At 41.5% G+C, this 15048-nt stretch overlaps 1 protein-coding gene across 1 annotated transcript in view; it reads right to left on the bottom strand.

Annotated features, from left to right (window-relative positions):
- SLC16A1 (solute carrier family 16 member 1) overlaps positions 1-14989 on the bottom strand; it is a 54223-nt gene extending 39234 nt beyond the window's left edge. Inside the window, exon 1 of the mRNA XM_004699167.2 lies at positions 14854-14989. The gene's annotated coding sequence lies outside the window, so the exon portion shown is untranslated. The remainder of the gene's footprint in view (positions 1-14853) is intronic.
- Between the last annotated feature and the right edge of the window lie 59 nt (positions 14990-15048).

Below are 15048 nucleotides of genomic sequence, written 5' to 3'. Positions count from 1 at the left end.
TGGGGAAAATGAGCTAATAACGACGAGTACAAGAATGAGAAGATGCTCTAGCACTGGTTGTGGTGGCGGCTGTACAACTCTTCTTGATGTGACTGAACCACTGAATTGTGCGATGTGAATTACATGCCAATAAAACTGTTGGTGGGAGGAGAATTAAAAAACTAAGGAACAAATAGATGGGGACACACTGGACACTGACTGAAGGTCAGAGGAGCTGTGGGATGACATCAAGAATATTACACATTTTAAAAGTGTCATTAAAAGACAAGAAGACAAAAATGGATATCTAAAGAAATTCTGAATATTGCTCTAGACTACTGAGCTTAAAACAAAAGGGAAGAAATGATGACGTTAAATAAATTAGCAGAAATTTTCAAAGGGCAGTTCAAGAAGACAAAGTATTATAATGAAATGTGTAAAGACCTGGAATTAAAAATAGGAAAGAACATGCTCAGCATTTCAAAACCTGAAGAAAAAACCCAGGCCTTGAGTTGTAATACTTAAGGAACCTAATGGGCAAATACTGAACATCGTAGGAAGCATCCAAAGAGAAAAAGACTACACAGACTCCTCGCACAAAAAAAGAACTGGTTGACGCGCAACCATTTCGGGAGATAGCATATGATCGAGTGGACGGTGTTGAAGGAAGAAGTACAAACTCCACTGAAGACATTATCAAAAACAAGCGACAGGAATTGAAAGAATACCAACTGAAATGCTTTAACAAGCTGATGCAGCACTGGAAGCACTCACTAGTCTATCTTGGCCAAGAAATGTGGAAGAAAGACCTGGCTAACTGGTAGAGATCTATCCTTGTGCCCATTCAATGAAAGGTAATTCAACCGAATGTGGAAATTATCAGACAATATCATTAATATCACATCACCATATTGCAACAAGTAAATTTTTGCTGGAGATAATTCAAAAACAGCTGCACCACTGGTCATGATTACAGCCAAAACCTGGTCATGATTCTAGCCAACTACTCCAGTCATGTCTTAAAGAAGCTAAAGTACTGTATATCTGGAATAAAGTATAGAAAATGAGAATTAAATAAAAAACATGAGTATGTGGGAGGCCAGGGGCAGATAAATTCCCAGATATTAATAAAAAGAAAAAAAAAGTTTTTAACAGTAGTTAGTAAAACAAGCAATTCTGTATTACATCAGCCCCATAAAGTGTACACTTACAAGATTCCTTTTCCTAGATACTGTTGTTTAATTAGCACTTCTCATACTTATTAGCACATATTGAGAATTCTAAAAAAATTTGGTCTCACAAGCCAGAGGAAAAAAGGATGGGGAAATCCAGAGACAATCTGATATAGCTAACCATGAAAGAGTTGGAAATAGAGGATGGATGATAAGAGACTTTTAAAGAATTGATACATAATTCATAATGTAATCATGCGGCATGCAATCCAAGCTGTGAGTAAGCAAAGAAGAAAGCCAATCACAAGACTCTCCACAAAAACCATCAAAGGAAACCACTGCATTAAGACAGTGCAGTTCTAAAGACTACGCCAGAAACAAACAAGAATAGAAAGATAATAGAATTTTGTTGTAAACTCACAAATTGATATGAGAAGCATTTTCTTTCATTAACAACTATTTCCATAATTCTAACTCAAAGATTCTTCTCCAACCCACCGGTATCCTTACTGTTCCCCATAAGATGTACCTTAGGGCGTGGCGTTTCTTTCTTTTTTTTTCTTTACCCATTCCCACATGCGCTTATTTCTTTTCAAAAAATGTTAATTCTTATTTAATCATTTTATTGGGGGCTGATACAACTCCTATCACAATCCACACATACATCAACTGTATAAAGCACATTTGTACATGTTACCCTCATCTTTCTCAAAACACTTGCTCTCCATATGAGCCCCTGGCATCAGCTCATTTTCCCCCTCCCTCCCCGCTCCCCCTTCCCTCATGAACCCTTGATCATTTAGTCATATCTTACATTGTCCATCTCCCTTCACCCACTTTTCTGTTGTCCGTCCTCCAGGGAGGAGGTTATATGTAGATCCTTATAATCAGTTGCCCCCTTTCCACCACACCCTCCCTCTTACCCTCCCAGTATCGCCACTCACACCACTGGTCCTTAAGGGATCATCCGCCCTGGATTCCCTGTTTCCAGTTCCTATCTGTACCAGTGTACATCCTCTGGTCTAGCCAGATTTGTAAAGTAGAACTGGGATTATGATAGTGGGCGGGGAGGAAGAACTAGAGGAAAGTAGTATGTTTTATGGTTGCTACACTGCATCCTGTCTCGTCTCCTCCCCGTGACCCTTCTGTAAGGGGATGTCCAGTTGCCTATAGATGGGCTTCAGGTCCCCACTCAGCACTCCCCCTCGTTGAGCTTTGGGTCCCCCTACTCCGCACTCCCTCTCACTCACAATGATATGATTTTTTGTTCTTTGATGCCTGATACCTCATCTCTTCGACACCTCGTGATCACACAGGCTGGTGCGCTTCTTCCATGTGGGCTTTGTTGCTTCTGAGCTAGATGGTCACTTGTTTACCTTCAAGCCCCCAAATCTTTTGATAACCGGGCACCATCAGCTTCCTTCACCACATTTGCTTATGCACCCATTTGTCTTCAGTGATCATATCCGAGAGGTGAGCACATAATGATATGGTATTTTGTTCTTATGATGCCTGACAACTAATCCCTTCAGCACCTCATGATCACACAGGCTGCTGTGCTTCTTCCATGTGGGCTTTGTTGCTTCAGAGCTACATGGCCGCTTGTTGGCATGGCATTTCTTGTATAATGCTTCGAAAGCCCGAAGACAGTGGTTCTCAACCTTCCTGATGCCATGACCTTTTACTACAGTTCCTCATGTTGTGGTGACCCCTCAACCATAAAATTATTGTTGTTGCTACTTCATAACTGTAATTTTGCTACTGTTATGTATCGGGATACCCTTGTGAAAGGGTCATTCAACCCACAAAGGGGTCATGACCCACAGGTTGAGAACCGCTGCCCTAAGATAATAGGCTGCATGTTCATTATCTCTTTGTAAGCAATATTCTCCTAATTATTTTAGGTGTGGGCTTTTAGATTGTGAACTCTTAAAGACAGAGAAAGTTCTTCTATTTCTTTTAATTATTCCCCTTGACCGCATTCAAGGAGTTTCAAGGAACCTGTTTTGTGCAGTTTTAAGAAGTAGAGAAGAATGTGGAATCAGGGGAAAATGTGTAGCTATGACTTCTAGCCCTAGTGTCTGCTACACTCAAAGAGGTAGGGGGGAAAAGAAAAATAAGTGAATACTTTTGGCAACTATAACTCACTTGGATCAGCCTCACTTTCTGAGTTATTACTTTTCAAGCAAATTTTGCTATCTTTAATCTTCATCTCTGCCTTCTTCTTACATTTAAAAACTGGCTATTTTCTGCATTGAGACCCGGTCTTTTTTCCTTTCACATATTAATTTATTTTTTGAGTTTCCAAATATAGACTAGGTTCACATTTTAAAAACCCCCAAGAATGTGAATAGTGAAGACCAGGAAGTTGGGAGCTATGCCCTTCATATATTTGTTAATCTATGAACTACCATGTTGCAGAATTTGAAGCAGAAATGTAGTAGCTGGATTAAAAGTGTGCTGTCCGGGTTGTTACTTAATCACTGTGAATATAAATGAGTTTTGAACATCATGGGTATTTCTGCTAGAACCGACTTTACTTCTAGTATTCTGGGATCTAATTAGGAGAATACTGGGTATTTCTGCTAGAACCGACTTTACTTCTAGTATTCTGGGATCTAATTAGGAGAATACTGGATTAAAATTAGGGGAAAGCTAAAAGCAGAAAAAAATTTTCCTTTCCTTATCAAAAGCTGAGTGGGCCTGCCTACCCCACTCACAAAAATAATTAACACTATACTTAGTTTTCTGTAACGATATCTTAAATTTTGAGAAACTGAGAGACAGCATGGTAATATACTAACAATTCATTAAAAACTGTTTTCCAAGATTTCACTTCAAAGCTTTACTTTCATTCATAAAGCTTTTAAACTAGATCTTCTCCTTTTCTAGTATTTTTCTGTACACACAGTAATGGTTTATAAACATTCCTTGAATGTGTCTGAATTTCATTATGACTGCTACTTTTAACCCTCCATTACCTGAAATACAGAACTAAGTTTTTTATGTTTGTTTTTATTAGGACCAGGCAAACACTGTGTTAAAATTGAGCATTTATTTCTATACACTTTTCACGAGTCTTTTTATTTTCCTGGAAACTATAGCAATTGTTAACCATTTCCCTTACCCTTCTACTCTATCAAGCAGTTTTTATGTGATAAACCCAAAACAAAGCAAGATTCAACCAATCCTGGCACTGTGGAGGCAAATTCTGACTCACAGTGACCTAACAGGATAGATTAGAAGTGCCGTAAGTTTTCCAAGACTAAATCTGTAAGGATGCACTGTTACTTCTTTCTCCTGCAGAGAAGCTGGTGGTTGGAACGGTTGGCCTTTTGGTTGGCAGTGAGTACTTAACCACTGCACCACCACGGCTCTTCTCTGTGATAGGTATCAACAAACTGCATTACACAACCCACAGCAGAGTGAAGCAAGCATGTTCATATCTAATCCATAAGTATATGAAAGCCTGAGCTTCAAAAGCCTCTTTAGGTCCCCCTTTGCAGTTGAGAACAAAACAGGCCTGCAGCTAATATAATAAGCTACTAGACAGTGGTGCCTGGCTACCTCGGCACCATTCCAATCAGGGACACAATAGATGGATCTTGATAAAACAGGAGAAAAACGTGGAATAGAACTCTTTTCTTTTGAACATTAGGTAAAACTATATAGTAAATTCATTTTTCTATCAATAATTCATAGCAAATTATGCCACAACATTGGTGGCAATCCTCACAAACTGTCAGCCTTCTCCGCCCCCCCCCTTCCCTCTTGGAGTCTTCCCTCCTCACTTCCAGTTCACCTGGAGTGCCTGTCCTTCCTGCCTTCTCATCTTTGGCTTGGGGTAAATGTTACCCTTCAGTCTCACATAGCTGATTGCTCTGAGGTGCACATTCTTCCCTGTGTTGTTCATTTTATAGGCTTGGGTACCACCAGCTGGCTGAAAGGTAGCCTCCAGGAGTATCTTCAGTTTCAGGTTAGAAGGTTATTTTAGAGTGATAATCTCAGGGGTTCTTCCAGAACTCAGATTCTTTAAAAAGTTCAGATGTGCCAGGCCAGTTGAAACTAGAGGATTCCTTGAGACTACCACCAGGGCAACCTTACAGGACAGGGTGGAACTGCCCCTATGAGTTTCCCAGATTATAACTCTTCGGATGCGTAGAGATGGCTGCCAACTGCTAGCCCTGTGGCTACCAGCCCAATGTGCCACTGTTTAAAAAACCAATCCCTCATAAAATGATTCTCACTGGAGTAATGTGTTTTTAAAAAAATCATCTAAGTGAGACCAACCGGTCAAAAATTACTCTAGAAAAAAGATGAGAAAGTATTAAAGGTTCCTGAGGAAGGGAGGTTGGGGATAAAATGAGAAGTCAATACTAAGGGCTCAAGTAGAAAGAAAATGTTTTGAAAATGATGATGGCAACAAATGTACAAATGTGCCTGACACAATGGATGGATGTATGGATTGTGATAAGAGCTGTAAGAGCCCCCAATAAAATGATTTTTTTTTTAAAAGAAGAAAGTAATAAGGCAGGGAAACTAGAGCCCTAGAAATGGTACAAGCAGAATAGAATGAGAATGAAAACTCATGATAACGATAACACAAGAGAATGAAAAAACTGTAACCAGTATCATTCAGTGATGTGTGAAAAAAACTGTTAAATGGGAACTTAAATTGCTGTGTAAACCTGTCACACAATAAAAATTATTAGCTACTGAAGACAAGGGTTGAGGGAATTTCAAGTACACATGCTGATAGAAATACACCTAAAACAGGGCAAGAAATTGCCCCCAAGTCAGTGAAGACATCCACTGTTCCAGTTAACCCAAGGCACTTAAACAGAAGTCCTCTGGAGACAGAATTCTAAGGTACATAAACACATGTTTACTGAATACAAAGGAGAAGTATTCTGCCTGAATTTATGAGAATTATTTTACTCTCCCTTAACATATATATATAGAACATGCATTTTGTTCCCTCTCATTTGCATAACTTATAAACATCCCTGTGACACTAAGATTCATGTCCTATGTTGCTTCAGAGGCTCAGGGAGAAGGGGCCTTTAACTTCTTTGGTACCTCAGATGCCTTTCACGGTTCAGTAAAATCAATGGCATTCATTAGAATAACATGTTTCAAATGAATAAAATAAAAGGTATTAGTTGTCGTCATGATGTGCTTTTAACCTAAACAAATTAGTAACATCTAGCAGTAGGTCTAATAAATATAGTAATTTTGAAGTAGTAGTGATAAACAATTAAGACAGCTACAAAAGCTGTACTATGACAAATATTTGAGTTTTTATTGGTAATGAAATCACAGGTCTATCACTGTCTATACTACCGTGGTTTGTTGCCTACATTCATGGTTGAATGAAATTTTAAATTTTAGCTAGGTTAATAAAAATACAGATGTTATTTATTTCCTCATTCAAGGTCATATACCCCTTGAATTTTATCCACCTAGGGGGATCCATCTAGACCCTCGGCTTTGAAAACATCAGCTAAAGAGAGGATTTTGATGGGGATTGCAAAAACCACAGAAGACTATCTTCAACCCATGATCAAACATGCAACTTATAATGTCAGTGCCCCTTTAGACGTTTCTTTTACACAAAGGCTAAGTAATTATAATAAAATCAGATTCAACAACAATATGAGTTGTTGTGATTAGCAACAAGGCTGTAAGGACAACCAACGGCAATAGAGCCTGCTGCTTCTGCATAAGTGATCAGTGGTATGAGCTTTTTCAGCCAGTCTTCTGCCATTGTGTATATCCAGGCGTGGTAAAGTTAGAGGGTCAGTAAAAAAGAGGACGGTTCAATGGGATGGACTGAGACAGCAGCTGCAACAATAGGCTCAAACATGAGGCTGGCACGGGCAGTATCTGTTCAGCTGCACTAAGGGTCGCTAGGAGATGGACCCAACTTGAGGGCACGTAACAACAATTTTCTCATCAGATGCCTTGGAGGCTCTAAGTCCCGCTACCTTAGTCTAGCTACCTGGAAGACTGGTAGAGTTAGAGGAAAAGAATAGGCTGGATGAAGGGAAATTGAAAGTACACAAAGATAACATGCTTGACGAAACCAATTAAGCTTGAATGCCCAAGAGAAAACTGGAAATGCCCAGTTCTCAAAGAATTTAAAATTTGGTAGTGATTCTGCCAGAAATTTCTTTCAAATAGTGAAGACAAAAGGAAATACCATGAATTCATGAATACCCTACTGCCATCAAAAATATCCTAAATGCTTAATGTCATTTGAATGTTATCATTAACATTGTTAAATTCCCCAGATTGATCTGAATATATTAGAAAATTTAAGTATTCATAGTTCCCTCGAGATATACTTAGCAACTTCACCTTTTGAGGCTTGCTGGGACTTGAGTCTAGCTACAGGCTGTTGTGGATTGAACTGTGTCTCCTCATAATCCCCAGCATCTGTGCTGCTGGTTGGGAAAAAAAAGGCTTTCTACTCCCATAGAGAATCCTGCAGGGCCTCTGAGCATTGGAATCGATTGGATGGCAGTGATTGCTTCAGCATGCCCGTGGTTAGGGCGCTCTGGTGGTGCAGTTGTGGGATGGCCAGCTAAACACAAGGTGGTGGTGGTGGTGGTGGGGGTGTTCACACCCACCAGCCACTCCTCAGGATGTCTGCACCTGTCAAGATTTGTGATCTCAGAAACTCTTCAGGAGCAGATCCTGTGGGTCACCCTGAGTCAAAATGACTCAATGGCAGCAGTCGGCTGGTAATTAGGATCCCATTAGGGAATGGGTTGCCTTTGTTACGTTAATTAGGCAGGGTTAGAGTAGGGTTTGTTTTCAGGAAAGTCTTTTGAGATATAAAAGAGATTAAACAAGCCATTGGAGCAGAACCTGGGAACAAGACTACTCAAGAACAAAAGCGAGGAAGAGACAGGCCTCCAGAACCAACAGAGAAAGAAAACGCCTGCTGTAGAGTCAATACCCTGAAGGTGGACTTCTAGCCTCAATTTTGAGAAAATAGGTTTGTTTGTTAAAGCTGTTCATTTCTGTTCTAACAGCACTAGATAAACCAAGACACAAAGTCTAGAAGCAAAGAAAGATGGCGGGGGTAGTCTTGGGGCCATTTAGCAATTTCTTCTTACAAGGCCCGTGCCTCTGAAGGTGCCTCAGCCAGTTTCCTAGACAAAGGTGGATTAATCTCCTTAGATGAGAACAAAGGGGATGATTTTACTAGCACATGTCTCAGCCTAGAAAACCAGATGGGGCAGTTCTGTTCTGTCTATAGGGTCACTGAGTCAAAAGTGACTACACACAATAATGAAATACTGGACCTAGACAGCCCATGAATACTTCAAAAGAGAAAGACAACCGTCATACAAAGGTAAATCAAAAAGTATGCTGCAAAGTCACGTGAAACAAAAATACCAAAACGTGAAGCAGTAGTTTCTTGACATAGCCTCCATTTAGGACTAAACAGTGCTGAAGGAAGTGGTTCCCACCCTTACTCAAATAATTCTGCCCTCTTCCATTTAAGTCATGCCAAAATGTCAGTTTCTGCACCCTGGAGGGATTGAAATTGTGTTCCTTTTCAATGTTATTTGAGTTTTTGGGAAAAAAGCAAAGAAAGTCCAAGGGGCAAAATCATGGCTATAGGGTGGCTGGGTTAAGGAGACAGGTCTTGTTACCCTCAAAGGATGAGCAGGTATAGTGGGATAGAAACATATTTCTTAGCGCAACTTTGGGGGCCTTTTAACAGTGCAGTTTTTCCATTATCTTAAAAATCCCTCCTAATAAGCTCCCCATGATTGTCCTGTGTCCTTCGAGAGGATCGATTGAGGCTCCCCCCTCGGGAATTCCGTAACACAGTTGCCATAACCTTCTAAGCCAGTGGTTCTCAACCTTCCTAATGCCGTGACCCTTTAATACAGTTCCTCATGCTGTGGTGACCCTCCAACCATAAATTATTTTTGTTGCTACTTCATAACTAATTTTGCTACTGTTATGAATTGTAATGTAAATATCTGACTTGCAGGATGTATTTTCATTGTTACAAATTGAACATAATTAAACATAATTAAAGCATAGTGATTAATCACAAAATATGTAATTATATGTTGTGAAATGTGTTTTCCGACGGTCTTAAGTGAATCCTGTGAAAGGGTCATTCGACTCTCTAAGGGGTCTTGACCCACAGGCTGAGAAGCGCTGTTCTAAGCTGACCTCTCCTCCTTGAATTGGCCCAGCATATCCCAGTGGAAGCCACTGTTTGAATTGGACCTTTTTTTTGAAGGCCCCCTAATGATACTATGGCTAGTTTATTTCTTTTTTAAATCATTTTCTTGGAGCCTCGTACAACTCTTATCACAATCCATACATACATCAATTATGTAAAGCACATTTGTACATTTGTTGCTATCATCATTCTCAAAACATTTGCTTTCTACTTGAGCCCTTGATATCAGCTCATTTCCCCCTCCCTCCCTGCTCCCCCCTCCCTCATGAACCCTTGATAATTTATAAATTATTGTTTTGTCATATCTTACCCTGTCCGACGTCTCCCTTCACCCACTTTTCTGTTGTCCGTCCCACAGGGAGAAAGTTATATGCAGATTGTTGTAATCGGTTCCCCGGCAAGTATATTTCTGAGAGAACTTACCTGCGGCCGTCCATGGATAAATGCTGTGTTTGGAATAAACCCATCCACTATGAACTGGAATCCTGGTAGTGATTCTGACTACTCTCTGATGTCTCCTGATGGAAGCACAGTTCACCACCCATGAATTATATGTGTTCACCCCCCACTTCCTGTTTGCTCTCTTTAAAATCACACTCACTTTATCTAAGTTTGAGCAAAGTCATCAATCTGAATCACCAATAGAAGGATATCTAGGGCATGGTAAAACTCAGAGGGACACATTCAGCAATATCCAAAATGGAAGAAACTGCAGGAAATACCCTAGTTCTTTAAACAAATAACATTATGAGGAAAATAAGTGAGACAGGAGGAATTTACAGATTAATAGATTAAAATGCTTGAGGCATACCAACCCATGTGATATGTGAAATTATTTGGAGCCCAACTCAAACCAATTGTAGAACAATTTAGGAAAATCTAATATTGAGTGGATTTTGGGTGATGTTCATCTTTAAAGTTCCCTCTCCTCTACTAACCTACATGTTGGGGGTTCAAATCCACCCAGGATCACTAGGGAAGAATGGCCTAGCAATGACTCTATGCAGTAGCTCTACTTTCAAAGACCCAAGGTCATTGTGAGTCAGAAGTGATACAAGGAAATAGATTTGTGTGTATGTAGTATGATGAAATGAGTTCTTGTATGTGGCCTTTTGCCATGAATTTTTGGGGAAAGCTTGAGAAAAAATTTCCCTGAACCCTGAAGAGTTAGCTACTTTTGTCCTATTTTTCCACCTCCGAGAATTTGCTACTTCTGTTCAGTTTGACTGAAATTTCCTGAGTAATCTATAAACAGCTTAGAGTTTGATCTTTTTTTTAAATTTTTTTAATCTAGGCCTGAGCTGCAGTTGGGTCTATGATTTATGCACCTTGCAGGGATTGGTCAATAGGTTTGTCAATGACACACTGCGGAAAAATGTAGACTAGTGTGCACATGATGTATCTGTGGTGGACAGAAAGGGGTAGGTAACATTTTGTGGTCCATGAAAGGGTAATGACTTGAAATTGGTGTAGAGTTTGGTATATATGCAGCACCCCACAAAGGGTTTTTAGAGACAGAAAAAAAAAAACGAAAATCAGTAGGAATAAGCTGATAGGAGAGACAGACACAGATACACCCCGCCACCCCCCTTGAAGACTCAAAAAGACCCAGTAGGGGCTCCACAACATAATCAAAGGAGTAGAGAAGGCCCACATGACAGCTGAGAGAAATGTCTTGCACTGGAGACTCTGCAGCCACCCTTCCTGATCCCAATTTGCACCGCTACTTCCTCAATAAACCACTAACTCTACGTATGGTGAATGTGTGTGGCTACTGCACTGCATTATCAAAACCAGATGAGAGTGTGTTGTGGGAGGGAAAACTTGTCAGAATTGGTAAAAAGTTGTAGTAGAGATCTATCGAACCTCCATCTCATAGGAATCAGCTCTGTGCTGACCTTGATTCACACAATCACTCCAAGTTAGACAGGTTCTGAAAACACTATCACCACGTCTTATTCATATGTGGTGATGCTTCTTATATGACTTGTGTTATTGCCAGATACTGAAATAAGTACTTGTGTATGGCATGTTCTTTCTATCATTCTCTTGTCTATCTATTCATTCTTTAGACCTCAGGTTAAATAGCATTACCTTACTGAGACCCACCCGCATAGATGGCTTCCATACAAAGTTGGGTATATTCCCAAACCTGCACAATACAGTATTTGTTCCCAAAGGACCTTGTACTTGCCCTGTCTTAACGAGTTGTTAGCTGTCATCACATTGGCCTTAACTCATGGTGACCCAATGGACAATGGAATATGATCATTGTGATCCGTAAGGTTTTCATTGGCTGATTTTCATTATTTTGCCTTTCTTCCTGGTATTCCCTATTCTGGAAGTTCTGTGATACCAGTTTAGCATCAGAGCAACACTCAAGTATTCATTGAACCAACACTGCCTCCCTAATAACCTGTATTAAAGAGTACTTTGTCGTGGTAATGATATCTGTTTTTCAGGTAGATGATAAATTCTGGGAGGGCAAGGGCTAGTTCTTGTTCGCTGCTGAATGCTGACTCTCATAGTGCCTGGGAGTCAGTAACAAATTGCTGAATACACAGTGAAATCTGTGAGAATTGGAACAGGACAGGGATATCATGTGTTTCTAAGTCTCATAAATTTTCTGCTTTTGACAGCATGCAGTCCGACCACTTTTCTATTGTTACTAGTAGAAAATACTTGAGTTTTCCTTTCCCATTGGTTTCCACCTTACACAGGTTCTGGCTTTTGCAGGTTAATATAAAAATCTACACTCTCTGGACTGTTTTATATGTACCAAACAAGATTCCTCATCTTCATCTGCAGCACCCTGGTGACGTAGTGGGTAACAAGTTGGGCTAGAGGAGAAAGATAAGGCTGGCTGTTCCCATAAAGATTTAAGTCTAATGACATCTATAAGAATTCCCAATAAAATGGTTTTGGAAAACAATCCAAGATTTAAGACTCAAGAACTCTAGGGAGCCTTTCTCTTCTGTCCAGTAGGGCTGCTCTGAGTCAGAAGTGACTTGGCACTTGGTTTGGTTTTAAGTCTTATGTGAGAATGCACATTACAAAGTGAACCGATACATACCATGAGATTAAATGACAAGGAGTTGGAAAAGCTCTCACTCTAAAATCTATTTGCACTCTGAAATAATTTGTTGCTACATTTACAATTTTAGAGAACACTCTGGAGAGACAATCTGATGAAATGGAAGTATCTGTAACAAAAGACAGCCAGTTCCCATATAATCATTAATAAGGTTTCAGATTTAGGATGATGTCACTTTAACTCTCAAGCCTCAGCTTCCTTATCTGTAAAATAAGTGAACTGGATTCGATCTCAACCTTCCTAATGCTGCGACCCTTTAAAACAATTCCTCATGTTGTGGTGATCCCCCAACCATAAAATTACTTTCGTTGTCTAGACTAATGATAAGAGTAGCGCTATCAGGAGAGGAAGAAGGTGGGAAGAGCAAGAGGGAACCAATTGCAGTGATCTACATATAACCCCCACCCAGGGGGAAGGACAACAGAAAAATGGGTGAAGGGTGACAGTGGTCGGTGTAAGACATGAAAACAAATGTATAAATTATCAAGGGTGCATGAGGAAGGGTGGGGGAGGGGAAATGAACTGATACCGTGGGCTCAAGTAGAAATCATATGTTTTGAGAATGATGAGGGCAAAAAAATGTACAAGTGCGCTTGACACAATGGATGGATGGATGGTGATAACTGTAAGAGTCCCCAATAAAATGATTGGGAAAAAAAATTACTTTCGTTGCTACTTCATAACTGTAATTTTGCTGCTGTTCGGAATTGGGCGATCCCTGTGAAAGGGTCGTTCTATCCTCAAAGGGGTGGAGACCCACAGGTTGAGAACCACTGGATTAGATGGTTATTAAGACCCTTTCCAATGGTTATATGCCTTGATGTTTATAAGACTAAGACATATATAAACTAATGAAATAATTTTGGATTTTATGTCCTGTTATGTAGGGCTTACCATTTTTAAACCTATTTAGGTACAAAAAGTGCACACATACTTCCCAGAACATTAATTTACATATTCAAAAAGTCACTGCAGTCCTTCAAAAGAACACGGACTATCTAACCCCCAATTACAGAAATATGTTCAACTTGTTTAAATACACTTATTGATAATACACTTATTAATTCTTTATCAGTTCCACAGTAATTTGAAGGCAACTTTGTACTCCAGGGTATACCAGTATAAGCTGGAGATATTTATTTATTTAGGCATTATTCAATGCCTAAGTAAAACGTTAATGAATATACAGGTCTTTTTGCGTCATTGGGCTGGTACCTGACATCAAAAACTGGTTAATGCCTACGCATTTCCTAACTCTCCGGCAAGTCAGAGTACACTCCATCCTGAAAGTCCAGTAGTAACAAATTTCACATTTGTCTTATCTGAGCACCGCTATATAAACATTCTATTTAGAAACCTATTTGCAAACCTAAAACTACTTAAAATAGTTGCGTGTCAACAATTTACTGTTATCAGCAGATGCCCAGCTTGTAATCAGTTGCTGGACACTTGGGGAGCGACTAAAGTAGGAACACATTTCTTGGTTCAGAGTAATGACTGAAAGTTTTGGCAACTGCCGCACTCAGTCGGTACAAAGAAATGAAATGTTCAAAGGCACTGGGGGTGTTGTGGAGAGGTGTCCTTGGAAATATAAGAATGTTTCTACCTAAGTCTAATATTCTCCTTAAAAACCAAACATACAAACTCACAGCCTTCCACTGCTGCCTTAGGGGCTTCCTTAAATCCAGGGGCGGGAAGTTGCTAGGGGGACTTTCTCTGCAGCCACAGGTTGACTGACAAAGAATCCCCCCTCCCCCACCCCACCCCCCAGCCCAGCCCCAGTCCCGGGAGTACCCCGCCACCGCGTGCACGGTCCCCTCCGCAGAGTCCCTAGGAACCCCGTAGTCCTGCATCGGCTACGAAAGCAGTTCCCCTGAACCACTATCGCAAGTCACCAGGTGGGCAGAGGATCAGCCAGTGGGGAAGGTTGCGGCGGGCATGCCACGAGTCCAAAATAACTCCTGCCCGGAGTCCCTTGCCTTCCAGCAGAATGTGGCCAGGAGAGTCTGGTGGTGCCACGTGAGTCGGCCCCACGCTGTCCCTCTCTCTTCCAGATTACAAGCATCTCTTGAGAAGCCCATTGAAGACTAGCGGGGCAGCGACTTCCCCAAGGTCAGCAGGCACCGGGACACAACTCCTCGGCCAGGCCGGTGGCCGGCACCTGACCGCGGGCCCCCGGGGCTCGGCTGGGAGAGGCTCCTCAAGGTCCCCTTCACCAGCGCTGCCCTCCGGAGCCGCACCGCGGCAGCCCGCGGCCACAGCGACCTCGCCGGGCCGCCTCCCATCCCCCTGGGTCCTAGGTCTCCGCTTTCCCCTGGGTCCCCCCGACCCCAAGGCAGTGAGGGCACCCCGGGGCGACCGCGCACTGAGCCGGCGGTCGTTACCCAACTAACCGTTATGTGCTCGGCTGACGGCGCTGGGCGTGTGTGTGACGCGGCGGCGCGAGCTGGAATTCCGCGGGGCCCACAGTCGGGGTGGCTCTCCCGGCCGTCGCCTCGTTCGCTCGCTGGGCACCCACGCGGCCGGCCAGTCACGTAGCAGCTCCCCAGTCACTTTGTCTGGCCCGGCCAGCGCGGCTGCCTTATAAC

Source organism: Echinops telfairi, unplaced genomic scaffold (assembly GCF_000313985.2).
Source record: "Echinops telfairi isolate 266 unplaced genomic scaffold, ASM31398v2 ScPeMD7_443;HRSCAF=831, whole genome shotgun sequence".
In the NCBI taxonomy this organism is placed as follows: domain Eukaryota; kingdom Metazoa; phylum Chordata; class Mammalia; order Afrosoricida; family Tenrecidae; genus Echinops; species Echinops telfairi.
Note: the sequence above shows the minus strand (reverse complement) of the source record. Positions and strands in the feature narration are given on the sequence as shown.